Here is a 19,157-nt window from a genome sequence, read left to right on the forward strand (position 1 = left end):
GATTTGATTTCAGCATGTGCAGGGTGATGATGGTGCATTGATAATCAAACTAAATATTTTGAGGAAAGGAAAGTAAATAAATTCAGTGACTCTCCCCATAAATCCCCAATCATATGTATATTTATTTTTTATTTTATATTTTATTTATATTTATATAAGATTTGTATGCACAACTTAATATAAGTACGTAGATCACTATTTTCCATTGACAAAAAGCAGTTATCAGTTCAGTTAACCCTTAAATGGTTCTGGTTAGGGTTGCAACAGTATGGGATTTTCACAGTACAATAACTGTCTGAGAAAATATCGCGGTTTCACGGTATCACAGTATCAGGAGCCCGGGCTCACTTTAAGGTCGTCGAAATCCAGTGCTTGGGCAGTGACTTGCGGCGTCAGAAAACAACTAAAAAAGGCGTCCTTTAATGTCGGCATGATACACAGACAGTTGTCATTATAGTTTAATGGTGCCCGGCGGTGTCAGGGGGAAACGTGGCAGGAAGAGGACAAAAGTTAAGGTGGCAAAAGTCCTACTGGGGCGGGCCGGGAGGTGGGACGGATGGGTCCAACAAAAATGGACTTTCACCCGAGAGAGTAGTGTTTGTGTCCCTTAAGATACTAAAGCCAAACCCTGTTCTTTTTTCCAAATCCTAACCATGTGTTTTTGTTGTTGAAGGAAAAAAACATCACTTCACCGTGTTGTACTGATGTAGTGCTTTTATTTTGAAAGAGACTGTATGCTAACATTAAATTTCCTGTTAAAAAGGAAGTGTATTTTGAAAGAAGACAATGCATGTAACAGGCAGAACTTGACACAGCGTCCAAGCACGTCAACAACCAACACACCCAGGGTACCTTGCTGGTTGTATCTGGACGCGGAAAGTCCATGACCGAACATCGATATGTGACGAGGTCGGAGTGAGAATGTGTTGGTATCACGGTATTACAGAATTATCAATATTATTATTATCATTATTATTATTATTATTATTAGAAGTCAAAATCACCCTTAAAGGAATGAAAACAGAGGGGTTATTTTTGGTTTAACAAATGTTTTATTACTATGATTTCAACTTGAAGGTATTTTTTAAAAATGAAAGTTTTTGTCAGAAGTCGCCCCTTTGGAAAATAACTAAAATAAAGCTGAGATTCTTCGTCCAGTTGCATTTTTTTTTCAATATCATAAATAAGCAAATGTACATACTATGATAACCGTCAATTTTACTATCTTTTTATATACCTTGAAACAGGTATACCACTGCAACCAGTGCTGTCTATAGGTTAGGAGAGGAGTTAAGGGAGTGGGTGCATGTTCCTACATCTTACCTTACAACTCTGAGGCACTTCAAAAGATGTCTTGTTTCAGATGTCAGAAAGCTGTAAGCAGTTAGTCATTTATATAGCTGCTGAAATTATCCTTTTCTTCTTTTTTTTTTTTTTACAATAAAAATTTAAAGAAAAATAAATTTAATTTTTTGATACCTACAATTTATTTTAAGACCTTTTGGAAGGGGGGCCGAACTGGCTTCACCAAGACCAGCTACAACAGTTAAATGTTACATACACTTTGATCCATCAGTATTAACAATCTAACAATGTAATATAAATGAATAAACTTATATGTAACAAATAAAGTAATACAAAAAGTATTTTTTTAAATGCAACAATAAAGATAAATACCAGTATAAAACAAACAGGTGACATTGGTGCCAAACTGTCCTGAGAACTGCACAGAGTTAAATATAATTAAATATAATTAATTAAAATATACACAAATAAAAGAATAAAATACCCAATAAAAGTCACAAGGGTCATTTTACTGCATAATTACTACTTTAATTTCAGCAGCATGTTGAGCCTTCCTACTTTTATGGGCTATTGAAAACAATTCCCTCTCTGTCCACTAGAGGGCGGTACTACATTGCACTCAGTCAACAACTACAGAGAAACATTTCCACTGACAGATTTATGCAGACCTGTCAACACAAACACACATTATTAAAAAAATAATTATCATAAAAAAAACTCCCTCTCCATCTGTTAAATACTACTGAACATACTTTTAATTATTCTTCATTTCTGCATTTATAGGCTTTGCTGGCATGACATCTGACATGTGTTGCCAGCGTACAAAAACAATTAAACAGCTGATTACATGAATAACAGTATAAGTCAACAGGAAAATAAGTCATTAAATTAGTGAACAAAGTAGAATAATAAAAAGGACACTGACCCTTTTAGGACCCTGAGGACACCTGGCGCTGGCCTACTGAGCGTCCCAGGAGTCAGGACAAAACATGGTGAAGCAGCGTTTTGTTATCATGCAGCACAAACCTGGAATAACCTCCCAGATGTTTCGCAGCCCCGACTCTGAATGCTTTTAAATCAAAGCTAAAAACATTCCTTTTTTACATATATAGACATACACATACGCGTATGTCCCATTTATGTTGACCTATACATCCTACACATCCTCACAGATGTCATGCCACCTTCACTTTCAGCTCATTTGACCTTTGCCCTCTTTTTAAATAACCTCCTCTCTGTTTTGTTAAACTGATAGAAACAAGTCACGTTGTAATATTCACTCACCACCAGCTCCTGTGTGTCATTTACATTCATTTGCATTTCATTGTTCAGTTTTAATATACATTACTGAGATAAAATCTCCATTGCCGGTGTTCATCCCGGCTGCCATCTGGCCTGAAAATAAATAATAAAGTTTAATAAATTCGAGATGCTCTCCATCTATTCATAAAAACCGACTGAACTACTGTACATAAGCAAACGGCCAAGAAAACAAGAGCTCTGTTAGTTTGCTGCCAGATCCACCATCTGACAATCGGTGGCTCTGCCAAGCTGTGATCAGTCATCACATTGTGGTCATGATGTTATCTACCGAGGGCACACTGGTAATGTTCTCACAGTTTATCACTTATATGAGTCTCTCCACCTCTACCTCAACTCTGGGTCAGAGGAGAGCGGTGATGAATTGGACGAACCACAGGACCGCACAGTCTGAATTCTTCCAACAACTACACTTCATAAAGAGGCTCCGGAGCTGTTTGTGTGTGTGTCACTGGGGTGGGGGTGGAGGGGTGGGGGTGGTGATCAGTTGATGATGGGCGCGGCAGTGAGATGACTCATATTTGGAGTTGCCTAGCTACAGCCAGGAGTTGTTTTCTTTAGACTAGCAGCTAGAGTACAGTGCGTATGTCTGGATTTCATTGAGAGAGAGAGAGCAAGGCTTTTGTGGGGGCGACATAAACGCAGGGGTGGCCCTGAGCAGGAAAGAGGAGGAGCAGAAATGTTCCCAAAGAGGAGACGAAAAATCACGTGAGGAGAAACTGGAGTTAAATGTAGCAATGTCAGCGAGGGAGGGGAAGGAGAAACAAGAGTGAGGTCTACGAGGAAAAAAGGAGGAACGCTCAGGGTGAGGAAGTGAATCAAGAATGAAAACCCCTGGCCAGTAACCATGGCAACGGGCCGGCTCGACTAAATATGAGGAATTCTTTTTTTATTGAATGTAAACGGTGGCTGGGGCACCACAGCTGACACACAATGCTGCAGCCTTCAGAGCGAGTACAGTGGCTCGCACCTACTGTATGTTATCCACCATGTCTGCTTCATAATAGACTCCCCGAGCTGCTGCAGGCTGATTCTCATTCAAACCACAGGCAGGCAGCCAACAGGGCACATGCAAATGCTCAGAGAGAAATTCTCTTAGCTACATGTTTAGCATATTCTTTGAAGTCTTAATTTGATTTTGATTGCCCCTTCACTCAAAGTTTACCTCGCTCTGTCTCCCTCCTACATGGGTCTGTGCCCTGCAGGCCACCACATTATAGAGCTTTTCTTTTCTTCTCCGAGTCCAATATTTTACCCTCAGGAAAAACAGACAGGTGGAGTTTTATACAACACTTATTTTTTACATGTTTTGCCTTAATGCACAGAATATGCTCAAGAAAATAAGATTCATGGTAAAGAGTTGAATAAAAACTAGATATTATTTTAATAATAATGATGATAATTGTGCTCGACATCAAATTAAACTTACACCGACCAACCAAAACATTAAAACCACTGACAGGTGAAGTGAATAACATCGATCATCTTGTTACAGTGCAATATTCTGCTGGGAAACCTTTGGTCCTGGCATTCATGAGGATGCTACTTAACATACTCCACCCACCGGAACACCGATGCACACCAAGTTAACCCTGTCATGCAGCGGCACATATCGATGGCAGTGCCACACCACAAAAACTGCTCAGGAAGGATCCGAGGAACAGGACAAAGAGCTCAGGGTGTCAGCTTTGCCCCCAAATACCCCAGATCCCAATCTGATTGAACATTTGAGGGACATGCTGGTACCCAAGAGGTATCCCTGATCCATGGTGGGTCCTCCTTGAACTGGTCTTGGCTCTGATCTGTGGAAGCATGGACACAGGACCTCTGGAGGGTGTCCTTTGGTGCCTGGCATCAGGGCGTTGGCTTCAGATCTTTTGAGTCCCGTGGGTTGTGAGGTGGGGTACCAACACGTCTTATAGATGTTTGATCAGATCGGGATCCAAGGAATTTGGAGGCCAGGTCCATGCCTTTAGCTTTTTGTCTTGTTTGTCTCGTTCCCCGGATCATTCCTGTGCCGTTTTTGTGGTGCGGCATGGCATATTGTCCTGTTGGGTGGCCACTATTAGGGCTCATTTATGCTCAATGTTAAATACGGATCCGGATATGGATGGAGCCTTCTGTCCGTGCTCTGCGTTCATTTCGTCCGTATTACGGATACGGGCCAAACGGAGCAGTACCACTGGGAACTGTGGGGGCAGTGTTGCTGTCACTACCCGATATGTAGCTCTAGTGAGACACGAAGAAGAAAGAAAAATTCAATTTCTCTCATCGGCAGTACTAGAGAAATGAATTCTCCATCCTCCAGTCGCGATGTATTTAACAGCCTCACCGACCACCGCTCCCTACAACGCTGCCTCTGTTTTTGTCTTTTATGCAAGAGTTACATTATCAATATCTCCTCCACAGTCGCCATGTTTGTTTTTGAGTTTGTTGTTGTCATAAACTTTTGACGCTGGGCTGCCTCCTGGTGGATATATTAGTTAACATCCATGCCAACGTAAAGGACGCATGGAAGTATGTGGGCAGTGACGGTAACATCGTTTGAAATGGACGTATACATTTTCGTACGTAAAGGGAGCATAAATGAGCCGTTACTGAGGAATGGCGTTGCCATTAGGGGGAATACCTGGTCTGCACTGGTGCTTAGGTGGGTGAAGCGTGTCAGGTGGCAACCCCATGAATGTCAGAGCCCAAGGATTCCCAATAGAACACTGCATTGTAACAAGATGATCACTGTCATTCACCTCATCTTTTAATGGTTTAAATTACGAGATCTGTTTGTTTTGGAAATGGAGGAGACCTCTATGGATAATTCAGCTCCTGATACTACAACTACTGAACGTCTGGATCATAAAATATCAGAGAAAAAAACGCGGGAAACACATAGGCAGGTGCTGGGTTAGCCAAACAGTGTCAACATGAAACTGCTTTATTAAGTGTTTTTACCTGTTTAAATCCCGGGTCTGTTTGTTTATCATAGCGATGAGCCTTTTGGTGTCGGGGTGTTTTGGCGTACAACCCTCTGTGTTGTATAATTTGGCTGAGTGGGCCAAGTATTGAACCCTGTGGAACACCATATGGAATGTAATTGGTATTTGACACATGCTTATTTAAACTTACAAAAACTGTAGGTTATTACAATCCTAAATTTGAAAGAACTTCTTGCCCACCCAGTGATTAGCATTGCTTCTTTTTTCCCCACAACTAAACACTTAAACGTTTTGATAATGCATGTTTTAAAAACGTACAGACTGACGCTGAGGTTGCCTTTAAATAACGAGTAATTATCAGTAGACAAGGTTATCGGTACTCAATACCTTTAAGGTAAAGGTAATAACCCAGTACCAAGTAGCACTGACACTTCTCCAGTCAAATGATACCTGCAGAAAAAAAACCAACTGTTTGGTTTTCCTGCAGCCAATCACTGCAAACATTCTTTGATATAACGCAACATGTGATTGTCCGACTACTGCAGCAGGTATGACCAATACAGTCTGATCTGGTGAGGTTGAGCATGGTGTATTTGACAGAGTTTGCAGTTTAGCGTGCTGAGAATCCACTAAAACATTCAAAGTATGGCTTTACTACATGCCCATGGCATCTGCTCTGAACACTTTCAAAATGTATTCATGTTGAAATTATTTGGATGGGGACGAGTGTTGGTGGCATGTTATGCAACTGAGTGCTTCCGTTGACAGGATGGGTATGGAATGATGTAAAAAGCAAAGGTATCAAATGAAGTTCTCTATTGGTATCACTGTGTCACTGTATTAACATGGGCGGAGTATGAGACAATGGGCCCCTGGGCACAGATATGCAAAGGGCCCCACCACCTTAGCTACACAGCAGCAAGATATAGACTTTGTGGTGTTTTTGTGTGTCTTTGAAATCATTAAAAATCTTTTTGTGGTTTTGTGTCTGCTTGTTGTCTTTTTTGTCTCTTTGAGGTCATTTTGTGTCTCTCTTAAGCAATTTTGCATCTCTCTTTGGCCGTTTTGTGTCTCTTGAAGTAATTTTGTGTCTCCTTGAAGTTATTTTGTATCTTACTGAAATAATTTAGTGTCCCACTGAGGCAAATTTGCATCTTTGTGGGTCATTTTGTGGTCCTTTAAAGGAGCAATAAGCAAAATTCACCATTTCTAGATTGAAGGAATTAAAAAATTGCTATGTGAAGAACTAGAGGTGTAATTTCATCTAGAGTATAGCATGACATCACACACCCTCTCTCTGTGTTGATCTGCAGCCCATTGTTTACAAGCCGGTCCGGCTGTGCGTTCATGTACGTTCATGTGAATCCTCCCACCCCTCTCGGAGCCCTTGGCCCTCCCTCCCTATAAAAGGCTACAGCCAGTGAGCAATGGCAGCGCGTATTTTCGAAGTGAAATGGCAGAGAGCGGAACAAAACGTCCACCTGAAGACGACCAGGATCCGACATTACCTCTTAAGAAACAACAGTTGTTGGCAAAGAAGTTGTCGGATAAAGAAGGGGACAGAACCAGGATTAACATTGGCCTTGCATTTCCAAGGTGGAGAGCACTGTGAGAGCTAAAGGGGCTACAATTTGACTCGGAGCTAGCTCTTCTTCTCCTGTACAGGTACAACATAAAGTCAAATGTTTAATTAGTGTTACAGTAATGTTGGGCACATGTCGCTATGTCGATTCAGTTAAATTTATAAATTTAATGTTACAATCGTAGCATGGGTTACTGTCCGGAGCTTGAGTTATCAGCGGCTCTGTCCCAGCAATGGGTCAGGCGTTACGGTTGTGTTAGGTGTGTAGCCCAGCAGCCCAGCTAACATTTGCAATTAGCATTGTAAAATGTAGCCCGGCGGGCAGCCTGGCGGCTGTGTTTAGCTATTCCCCTGCCTACTTCAATGATGATGGTACCTGTAATAAATGTAATGTATTTGCTGAGACTGAGGCGAGGCTCAGTGACTAGAAGAGCTGGTAGAAGCGCTCTATAGCTGTAAGTTACTCCAGTAGCCGTAGTAGCTCTAGTGCTAACTCCAGGAGCTAATGCTAACGTCCCTACTCTTCTCCATGATCTGGAGCCGTGGCGGGCTCACGGGCTCACAGAGTAGAGTAGGAACGTTAGCGTGGCAGCCAACTAGTGCTAACGCTAACAGGAAAGCAGGGAAATAGCTAAACGCAGCAGAGACCAAGAGTGAGTGAAAGACATCACTAACTGTTAAACTAAGCCAAACTAAGTTTGCTGTTCAGGTTTTATTCCCTCGCCCCTGTGGCGCGTGAATCTGCCTGTAGTGAAACTGGGCCTCTTTGTGATTGTTTTGTCTTCAGTTAAGATCATTTTGTAATTGTGAGGTAATTATTTTGTCTTTTTTTGGTCATTTTGTGTCACCTTGAGGTAATGTTTTTGGTTATTTTGTGTCACCTTGAGGTAATGTTTTTGGTTATTTTGCCTCTCTCTCTGCAGTCATTTTGTGTCACCCTGTAGTTGTTTTGTGTTACCCTGGAGTTGTTTTGTGTCACCTTGAGGTTTCGTGTCTGCTTGTGGTTGTTTTGTGTCTCTTCCTGGTCAGCACATGTTAATTTGAATGACATTTTGAAGGCCAGGGGGCGGGGCTGGTTTTGGTACTGGTATCATATTTTTTTAAATGAAACCCAGCCCTAATTGTTGAGCAGAATGCCAGAGCGTGGACCCACACTGGGAAGGGGACAATTACTGGAAAATAAAACTGATGATCATCTCACTCCTGAGAGAGAGGGCGGTGAGAGGGGAAGCTCTGTGTGTGTTGTTGTTTCTCCACTGCCTGTGGCAATGTGTCACTCCCTCAGAGAATGATGAGTATGCAGTATGTATGTACAATATGTGTGCTTTTTTTCCTTCTAATAACTGAGGCCATGTGTCACTGATTTTTAAGCTAGATGAGGATGTTTACATGTATGCATATCAGTGTGAGTATTTGCTTTGAGAATGTGTGTGACAGACGTGCCTGTGAAGTAGCCAATCATCAAAACCAGCCGGGCGACACTGTAGGAAGGGACAAGGGCGATGGTAGACTTTTTCCAATTAGTCAACAGCCCTGGGGCGAGGTGAGAGTTACAACACAAAGATCTCCTGACACTAGCTCTTGTGTTTGCTCCGCTCCATTCAGAAGAACAACTCACAGCCAAAGTCTTTGAAATTACCCCTGCAAATCCTGTAAATATACACTGGAGCTGTTTTTATAATCGGAGTTTAGAAATCTTAGGGCAGGGTGCGACGTTGTGTAAGACAGAGGAGGAATGAGCAGAGTGAGACAGTCAACCACAGACAGAGAGCTTTACTATTGTGTAAAGCAGCAGTGACTTGGCTGTGGTCAGGCTCACTCCCCTGGCATGTAGGCACCACTCTGCTGGATTTGTTTCACACAGTTGTGTTGAAATCCTCCCGCACTGAGACTCCTCACAAACACCTGTAAATATACACTGGAGCTGTTTTTATAATCGGAGTTTAGAAATCTTAGGGCAGGGTGCGACGTTGTGTAAGACAGAGGAGGAATGAGCAGAGTGAGACAGTCAACCACAGACAGAGAGCTTTACTATTGTGTAAAGCAGCAGTGACTTGGCTGTGGTCAGGCTCACTCCCCTGGCATGTAGGCACCACTCTGCTGGATTTGTTTCACACAGTTGTGTTGAAATCCTCCCGCACTGAGACTCCTCACAAACACCTAATCAAAGGATTCTGATATTACTCAACTGACAATAGCAATCTGTCTTATGTAGCTCGTCTGCTCACAACAAGTTCATATGTTTGCCGTTTAGCTGAAGCTCTTTTTCAGGCCAATTAAACACGTGTCAAAGAGATAAATGTCTAACATAATTAGGAATGGAAGACTCAGTGGCACAGCTTTGATACTCTGATAGAGACGTGCTTGTTGGGGATGTTGGAAAAGTGTCAGTAATTGTCCTCTTGGCAGGCCACATAAGTCATTTTGCACAATGTAAAATGTCAAAGTGTGTTTCAGTCACAGAGAGAGAGAGTTCGGAGAGCTGCTTCATGAATGCAGGTATCAAAAAGCAGGTGCTCTGTGGATCCAAGGCCGCGTGAGGCCAAAAAGAAGAGAGCGGTTAGACTCGTACCAGATAATACCAAGGCACACTGCTTTGCAAATATTAAAAAAGCCTTGAATAAATGGGCTTAGCGCCTACGCGTTTCAACTCACAGTCTCTATCAGGGCATGTTTTCAGTCATTTTTGAAAAGCGGCGCTGCATTCAGCTCTTTAATGACCCCTGTGTGTAGTTATCTGTGCACATGAACTAACAGAACCACCCTGAACCAGCAAACCCTGAGAAAGTCTTTAATATAATCAGCATTAACACTTGTGCACACAACACTTCGCAGATCAGACAATATCACAACTGTTCCAAGTGATCTTTTACAACTCTGGTTTTTCCAGTACTGATCAGCAATGGCAGCACGACAAAGGGCTGATTGTTGAGAGAGCCACCCCATTGGTCCTCTCCAGTAGATACACAGGCATGTGATTTGTCAACTTGTGTTTGGATCTAAAAAACGTGTTGCGGCTAAGCTCCCGCCCCGCCCCTCTGATACATAAGTAGACGGTGGCGTTGTCAAGCCCTCGCTCAAGTTTTCACTCTGAAAAAAAACCCAAAAACAATAGCTGACTGATGCATGACTCATTGCATTTCCTCTCGCGAAAATATACCAAGAACTTGCATAACTCAAGTGGTGAAAAAAGTCGTTTTCTTTACTCCACAGGCATGTGTGTGTTGGTTTCACACAGAAACTCTCAAGCAATGCTTTGAGGGACGGGTGGGAGGGAGTGCCGTATCAGACTGTACCATACAATACAAACTTTGGCTTACCTCACCTGCAAGGTGGGGTTGACACGCCCAGAGCAGGATCAGGTCCGACCACATTCTCTATTCTCACTTCTGTCTTTTTCAGCCTGTATCTCTTGTATTTTCTATGCTCTATGGCAGTGACACTCAACTTGCGGCTTGGCCCGATCTGGCCCGAGATGAGGTGCAGGGTGGCCCCCCGACCATTTTCTAATGCACAATGAAAATAAATGAATTCACATCAGGATTTTTTTTGTACAAAACCCAAAACCAGTGAAGTTGACACGTTAAGTAAATTGTAGATAAAAACAGAATACAATGATTTGCAAATCCTTTTCAACTCATATTCAATTGAATACACTGCAAAGACAAGATATTTAATGTTCAAACTGAGAAACTTTATTTTTTTTTTGCAAATAATCATTAACTTAGAATTTAAAGGCAGCAACACATTGCAAAAAAGTTGGCACAGGGGCCTTTTTACCACTGTGTTACATCGCCTTTCCTTTTAACGACACTCAGTAAACGTTTGGGAACTGAGGAGACCAATTTTTGAAGCTTTTCAGGTGGAACTCTTTCCCATTCTTGCTTGATGTACAGCTTAAGTTGTTCAACAGTCCGGGGTCTCCGTTGTCGTATTTTACGCTTCATAATGCGCCACACATTTTCAATGGGAGACAGGTCTGGACTACAGGCAGGCCAGTCTAGTACCCGCACTCTTTTACTATGGAGCCATGCTGTTGTAACACGTGCAGAATGTGGCTTGGCATTGTCTTGCTGAAATAAGCAGGCGTCCATGAAAAGACGTTGCTTGGATGGCAACATATGTTGCTCCAAAACCTGTATGTACCTTTCAGCATTAATGGTGCCTTCACATATGTGTAAGTTGCCCATGCCTTGGGCACTAATACACCCCATACCATCACAGATGCTGGCTTTTGAACTTTGCGCCTATAACAGTCCGGATGGTTCTTTTCTTCTTTGGTCCGAGGACACGACGCCCACAGTTTCCAAAAACAATTTGAAATGTGGACTCGTCAGACCACAGAACACTTTTCCACTTTGCATCAGTCCATCTTAGATGAGCTCGGGCCCAGCAAGCCGGGCGGCGCTTCTGGGTGCTGTTGATAAATGGCTTTCGCTTTGCATTGTAGAGTTTTAACTTGCACTTGCAGATGTAGCGACGAACTGTAGTTACTGACAGTGGTTTTCTGAAGTGTTCCTGAGCCCATGTGGTGATGTCCTTTACACACTGATGTCGGTTTTTGATGCAGTACCGCCTGAGGGATCAAAGGTCACGGGCATTCAATGTTGGTTTTCGGCCTTGTCGCTTACGTGCAGTGATTTCTCCAGATTCTCTGAACCTTTTGACGATATTACGGACCGTAGATGATGAAATCCCTAAATTTCTTGCAATAGCTCGTTGAGGAATGTTGTTCTTAAACTGTTCGACAATCAGCTCACGCATTTGTTCACTAAGTGGTGACCCTCGCCCCATCCTTGTTTGTGAATGACTGAGCATTTCAGGGAAGCTGCTTTTATACCCAATCATGGCACCCACCTGTTCCCAATTAGCCCGTTCACCTGTGGGATGTTCCAGATAAGTGTTTGATGAGCATTCCTCAACTTTCTCAGTCTTTTTTTGCCACTTGTGCCAGCTTTTTTGAAACATGTTGCAGGCATCAAATTCCAAATGAGCTAATATTTGCAAAAAATTACAAAGTTTACCTGTTCGAACATTAAGTAACTTGTCTTTGCAGTGTATTCAATTGAATATAGGTTGAAAAGGATTTGCAAATCATTGTATTCTGTTTTTATTTACGATTTACACAACGTGCCAACTTCACTGGTTTTGGGTTTTGTACTTTCGATGCAAATAAGATGCAAAATTGCACAAAAATAAGCTAAATAGGGCCTGTTTATCAAACAAAAAAACTGCAAGGGGAGGATCCCTCCCCAAATGTCCTCGAATCCTAGAAACACCCCTGCATTCATCTGGGGCATGTTCAGTCTAACAAGGGTGTGCACCTTTTTGTCACAGTTTCTGGTTTGAATGACGCTTTTCCTTTTCAAACTGAGTGCAACAGACTCTGAGGCACATTTCCCAGCTTTGGTGGGTGTGTCAGAGGTGTTATCTGAACAGCAGCAACGTGCATATGAAAAAATATCAAGCGGATCTTTACTTACTGTACTCAGTTTTTTTTTATTTCACATTTGCTTTAACAATGGAAGCATATATATTCCATGCAGATTAATTCAACCCCACATTACTTAAAGGCAGTGTGCTTGCTTAACACAACAGTGTGTTCAAGACACCATTTGTTTTGTCTGAATAAAGATTAGCGATGTTCTGTCAGGACTGAATTGACCTGTGTGCATGGGGTCAAAAGTGTCGAGGGCAAAATGGCCTTGACCTGAAAAATGTCACTGACATTAACATGTGCTAACCAGGAAGAGACTCAAAATGACCATGAAGCAATGCAAAGGAACTACAAATAGACACAAAAACCACCACAAGGAGTCACAGAACAACTTCAATGACAAACAAAACAACCAAAAAAATACACAGACATACCTCAAAGATACACAAAAGGACCTCCAAGAGACACAAAACAACTATAAAGAGACCAAACAACTACAATGAGACATGAATTGATCAAAAAAAAAAAATACTCAAGACACAAATATAACTTAATAAGACACAAAATGACAACAAAGACATGCAAAGGAGCTGCAAAGAGACCAAATAATACACAACCATACTTCAAAGATACACAAAAGGACCTACAAGAGGCACAAAACAATTATAAAGAGACAAAATTAAAACAAGGACATGCAAGGGCACTATATAGAGACACAAAACATCTACAAAGAGACACAAAATGAATACAAAGATAAACAAAACAACCAAAACAGACACAAATATGCCTTTCAAGAGACACAAAACAACAACAAAGGCATGCAAACAGAGAGACACAGTACGGCTACAAGAGACGCAAAACAACTACAAAACAACTACAGACACAAATATACCTCAAAGAGACACAAAACAGCTATAAAACAATACAAAATGACTACAGAGAGAAAGAGACAAACAAAACAACTACAATGAGAAATAAAAAAACAAAAAGACAAATATAAATTTAAAGAGACACAAAATGACAACAAAGACAAGAGACACAAAACGATGATGAAGAGACACAAAACAACCAACAAGGACACAAGATTATCACAAAGAGACACAAAACCACAAACAGATGCTGATGACGACAAACAACAACAAGAAGCAAATCCAGCACAGAGTCTGTGCATCTTGCTCCTATGTCGGGGAGGTGGGGGGGCCTTTGCAGTGTCTGTGCCCAGGGGCCTGTTGTCTGATAATCCACCCATGACCTGCGTGGGGCTGCTATGACTGGATTTGCCTTGTTTATTTTTTTAATCTAATAAATATTAATGTTTGTTGGCCTGTCGTCCTGACAGAGCCAGTTGCCTGCTCATAGATATCATCCTCAGGTCGTGTCTCACAAGCAGAAGATGTGAAATTAAAAAAAAAGCTTAAAGTCAAACTGTATGAATCTGCATCCTGGCATGAGTGGAGGGAGTTGTCTGCAGCTTGGGCGGAGCTGTTTGTATCGTAGTAGACGTAGTGTAGTTTGATGAGATTAAGCAACTGTGCTCCAAACCTGAATTGCCAAACATCAGCGGACTGACATTCTTTCCCACCAGGATTTGGGTGGGACGCTGTAAGTAGTATGATCAAGGTGTGGTGGCAGCTATTCCCACTGTTGCACATGAATGGATGAAATCTCATTCAGTGTTCTTAAATAGTAACATATTTACTGCAGCTGCTATGCAGTGTGATAATGTTGTCATGGAAATGGGTGATGTGCAAAGGGCGCAGGAACCCGAGGTGTTACCATGGCAAAGGCATCATTCACTTCAACGATTCAGCGCCAGCTATGTTTAGCATTCCAACTTTCTGAGTCTCTCTGTCGACATATGAAAAAGGTTATTTTCCATGACAACCAATTAAAAAAACACGGCCTTTATCCGTCACAAAAGCAGAAGAGCCTTGGTTTCATTTCTAAGAGAGAAGTAAGGCGATAGTGATTTCTTTTTTTTATGTGCGTGTGTGTAACCTCATGACCCTAGCAGAATGCAGCCACACAAGCAGCGTCGCTATAAACTCAGCAGGCTCTGCTGCCTCTCAGGGTCACTGTACTGGCAGGTAAATTATTTCTGAAGCCTGTTATTATCCTGCCGGCTCATACCTGAGGCTGAGGCAGCCTGACATGATACTGACCAGGTACTCTGCTGAGCCTTTGACTCACACTAATGGTGTATCTGCATATTTTTATACGCACCAGAAGCAAACAAGTAACCTCAGACTGCCAGTCCACACCCAGAGTATTTCTGTCTGTGTATCTGACTTTGCTGCCTGACTTTTATTAGCGCGCTCACTTTCAGATTCTCATATTTAGACCTTTATTGTTATTTTTATTTAAACAGCTCGCCTCTTAAAGATCTAATAAACATTACAGTGTAAGTATGGGGAGACACGCGGAGAACTCACACACACGTTTCACATTAAGAAAAGCAACCACATGTGGAAAAAACTTTTAAAGCCATCAAGTAAAATGGAGATTTTAAAGTTTCTGCAGCTCAATCTGTTTGTATGGGACGTAACCAACCATTTGACTCTCTTTTAGTAATTGTGTTTTGACTGACACTTTAATTTAAACTATTTCAGTGTTTTAGCATTTTGAATGTTTCGGCTGCACTCCTACATTTTCTTGCAGCGTTTCTAGTTTTTCAAGTAAATAATCTTAATACTGAACAAGAGTTGTTGTTTTTTAGTTACATATGGTCTTTACTCAACAGACGTCCCCACACACAACCTTTACAACAGTTTAAAAAACAAACAAACCACATGGTAAAACTATAAAATCTATTCCTTTAGGGGCATTTAAACAAACTGTTTATTCATACTTCATACACATCTGCTTTGTCAGGAAATTAAAAAATAATATTTGAAAAAGTATAAATTAGTTTGCATTAGTAAGTAAATAAATAATAAATATATTAAAATAAAAACTGTTAAAATTAGCAGTGTTAATTTTCATCAAATTCACAATTAAATGAGCACCTTATCACAGTGTTATTAAGAAATATAGAGTTAAAGGACCTCGGCCTTTTAAAAACATGCTCATCTTTATATGGAGTTTTGCTTTTATTTTTTATATCCAGAGTATTATTTTCCTGACTTGTCCAATGGTACGAATTTGAAGTTTATGTGACATGATTTTTTTTTCTTACACAATCCTTATCGTAAAAATATTCAGTGGGAGTGGGTGGTTGCATAACCCTTTAAAACCTGGAGTGACATCACTTTTCTTGTGTTGCTTTCAGACACCCGTCGCAAGTGTTTAAACCTCTGAACCATGAGGAGCTAGTTGGTGTGATTTCTTTTAAAAACATGGGTAAAAAGGCAATGAGCAACCTGGTGAGAAATGCCCCACAAATTGCAAAAAGTTAAAAATAAAAAAATAGAAAAGTATTTAGAAAGACAAAAGCTAGGAATAACTACAGTTTATTTATAATGAGAAGAATTATTATTATAATATTTAATTTTTCAAACTTTTTTTTTGTTTTTAATATTGTCTTTTACAAGTTTCTTGCTCATTTTTGGGGTCATTTCTTCTTCTGTTGCTCACTGCCGTCTTCCCGTGTTTTTAAAAGAAATCAAGCCAATTTGCGGAGGCTTAAAGGAAGACTTCATCTGCATAACGACCATTTATATATGAATTACTCACCACGTGTTGTGTTGACTTCATGAAGAAAATTTTATTTTTCTCACATGCTTCCACGGTGAACGAAGAATCCAAAAACCGTGAACGTTCTTCATGAATTGAAGTAATCAGGGTCCACACTTAAAGGTATTCAGGGGCACCTGTTGGCAGAGATGGTATATAATATTCAGAATTATGTTTCATTATTTTTTAATCACCTAAAAAAATAAGAATCAGAGATTTTCTTACCTTAAAATGAGCCCTTTATATCTACATCCTCTCCCACGGACTCCTCCATGTTGTTTCTACAGTAGCTCAGAACACACTTGACACACAGCACAAGTTTCAGTTCTGGATGCAGCTAAATCCTCCACACTAGACTTTTAACAGCAGCAAAGCTATATCAAAACATCCATTTATACACTCACACACAACTCGTGCAGTACAATCCAAGTCTCATTTATCCAGTCATACACTCACTAACACACACACTTTCACTAAAACATAACAATTTAAGACACATCAAAAACAAAATGTCCCTGAGCACACATGTGTGTTTAAGCTCAAACACACGTATGTAAGCACGCTCAGGGTGCACTACACAGGCAGAAGTGTTTATATATGGTAACTGAGACTTGGATTGTGCTGCAGTTGTGTCAAAGTTTGTAAACAGATGTTCTGATATAGTTTTGCTGTTGTTAAATGCAGCGCCTGTTTACTTCAGTTCATAAAGACGGTGTGCCTTTTTTGGATTCTCCGTTCACTGTGGAGGCGTGTGAGAAAAACAACGTTTCTGGCATGAATTCAAGGTAACATGGGGCAAGTATTTAAAGGACAACTTCGGTATTTTTCAACCTGGGTTCTATTTCCCCATGTGCAGGAGTGTTAGCATCCACTAGCCACAACTTCAGCATCTCGCCGTCCGACAAAGGCAGCCTATGAAAGCTGTACGGGGTGTTGCGCGACATCCTGTTCTTGCGTTCGGGAAAAAGGCCCGTTTATTTGAGCACTCCAAAAACTCCGGTAACACTCCAGGGGGTAGCACGGAAAAGACTCCGTCCCAAACTCTGGCTCTTCTAGCGTAACACACACACTTCGTACACACATACTCACTTACAGTACAGTACCCAGCGGGGCCGCCCTCTCCCTCTCTGCTCCAACACTGACTGACAGCTGACTCCACTCATTCACACTCACCACTGCCCCAGGGCCGCTACAATATCTACAGAAATAACACTGGTGATCTGAACCGGTCAGTGGCAAAAAAAAGCACTTTTATACGGAACGCATTTGCCCCCATTACCGTTTTAGCTCGTTTCGCGCCTCAATACTGAACCAATTTTAGAACGAGTGGTACCCATGAATCATACACACACATACACATGGGGAAATAGAGCCCAGGTTGAAAAATACCGAAGTTGTCCTTTAAGGGGTATTTTGCTGATTTTCAACCAGCTTTGTATCAGAACTATGAGCTGTGGTAAACACGCTCAGATCTCTCAGCTCAAATCCAGATTTTCGCCGGCTCAAGGGCTGCTGCTCAAATTATAGATAGCACCTCTGCATTTTCGTATGCCTGCCACCACACACACAAAGTCTTTACAAGGAGTTAGAAAGAAAGAGATCCAACCCAAACAGTAAAACTAAGCAGCACTGATCAAATATGAACAAAATTCTGCTTCTGTGCTGCATATCTCTCTCCTAAAATGTTCTGAGAAACATAATTTAGTTTACCGTTCAGCTGTAATCCAATTGTTTCTTACCTGCTGGCTGCCATATTGTTTCCTGTGAAAAAATGGCCGAGCTGGCATTACATCACCAACCAGCAGGAGTGTTTATTGGTCCGGTGCGGTGCAGTGCATTCTGGTAGTTGTAGGTTTTCTACCTCTTGAGGAAAGCAAATGTCACAGAGTTTTTTGTGTCTTTCTGCTGCATTGACAGCTCAGTTTTATGTAAAGACCATCTTTCCAGTGGTGAAATGCTGCTTTAATATAGAAATGGTAATTTTGTGGGTGTTTTTTAGGGTGTTTCCTTCCATAAAATCCATTTAAATGCTGCGTTGTGAATTAGATGTTCAAATTCTGAATGTGTACAACATACAGAGATCCTCTTATCTGAGCCTGATGTGAGACACTGCTCTTTGACCCAGTCCTCTGAGGACAACAGTGTCTTCACTTGGCATGTCTGATACTTGTGGACATTTAGGCTTATTAGATATGGTTAGCGATGAGGCTCTGACATTTGCTCTCTGCCTCGCTGATGTCAGTGATTTGCCACAGCGGCCACAATTAGTAATCAGCGAGCTCAATGACGAACGAGTTACGTTATTATGTGTTATTATGCGATGGGACATTTGCAGATGAACTCTCAAGGCTGTTAAAAAGATCCTCCCTCAAACTAAACATGTGATCTGTTCAAGAGGCAGATGACTCACTGGGATCACTGGGACCATATCAATCGACAGGTCATAATGAGGGTGTGTAGCATTTAATGAACTTTCAGCAATGTGAAATGTCTTCAACAACCCCCCTTATTCCTCCCTTTAAATTCCTCTCTCATTGCCCTCACGTCTTCCTCCCTCCATTCTCATCGCCTCCCTCTCTTTCCCTCATGCTATGACTTGCACTCATTTGCCCCCACCTCTTTCTCCCTCGCAACCAACAACATTCCTTCATCCTGAAACTCCTTCCTCTGTAACAAAAGCGGGAAAAGAAGGAGGGCGGCAATCAGGAAGAAACTCTACACTTGTGCCTGCCTGTGTTTACGCGCCCGAGTTTGACTTTTTTTGTTTATATATACACCAGCAACGATGTGAGTGTGATTAGGGCCCGAGCTGCAGTCTGTCTCCATGGCAGCACGCGGACAATCATTGTCAATAATGTTATGGGAGTTCCCCCCTCAAACATCAGTGAGTCATCAGCTGCCCTCACCG

At 41.5% G+C, this 19,157-nt stretch overlaps 2 protein-coding genes across 2 annotated transcripts in view; one reads left to right on the forward strand and one right to left on the reverse strand.

Annotated features, from left to right (window-relative positions):
• Positions 1-19,157, reverse strand: part of srebf2 (sterol regulatory element binding transcription factor 2) — a 597,702-nt gene that overhangs the window by 150,231 nt on the left and 428,314 nt on the right. The window lies entirely within an intron of this gene.
• Positions 1-19,157, forward strand: part of zgc:65811 (uncharacterized protein LOC393524 homolog) — a 635,041-nt gene that overhangs the window by 48,553 nt on the left and 567,331 nt on the right. The gene's annotated exons all lie outside the window — the stretch shown is intronic.

The sequence above is a fragment of the Epinephelus fuscoguttatus genome, linkage group LG19, assembly GCF_011397635.1.
Source record: "Epinephelus fuscoguttatus linkage group LG19, E.fuscoguttatus.final_Chr_v1".
NCBI lineage: Eukaryota > Metazoa > Chordata > Actinopteri > Perciformes > Serranidae > Epinephelus > Epinephelus fuscoguttatus.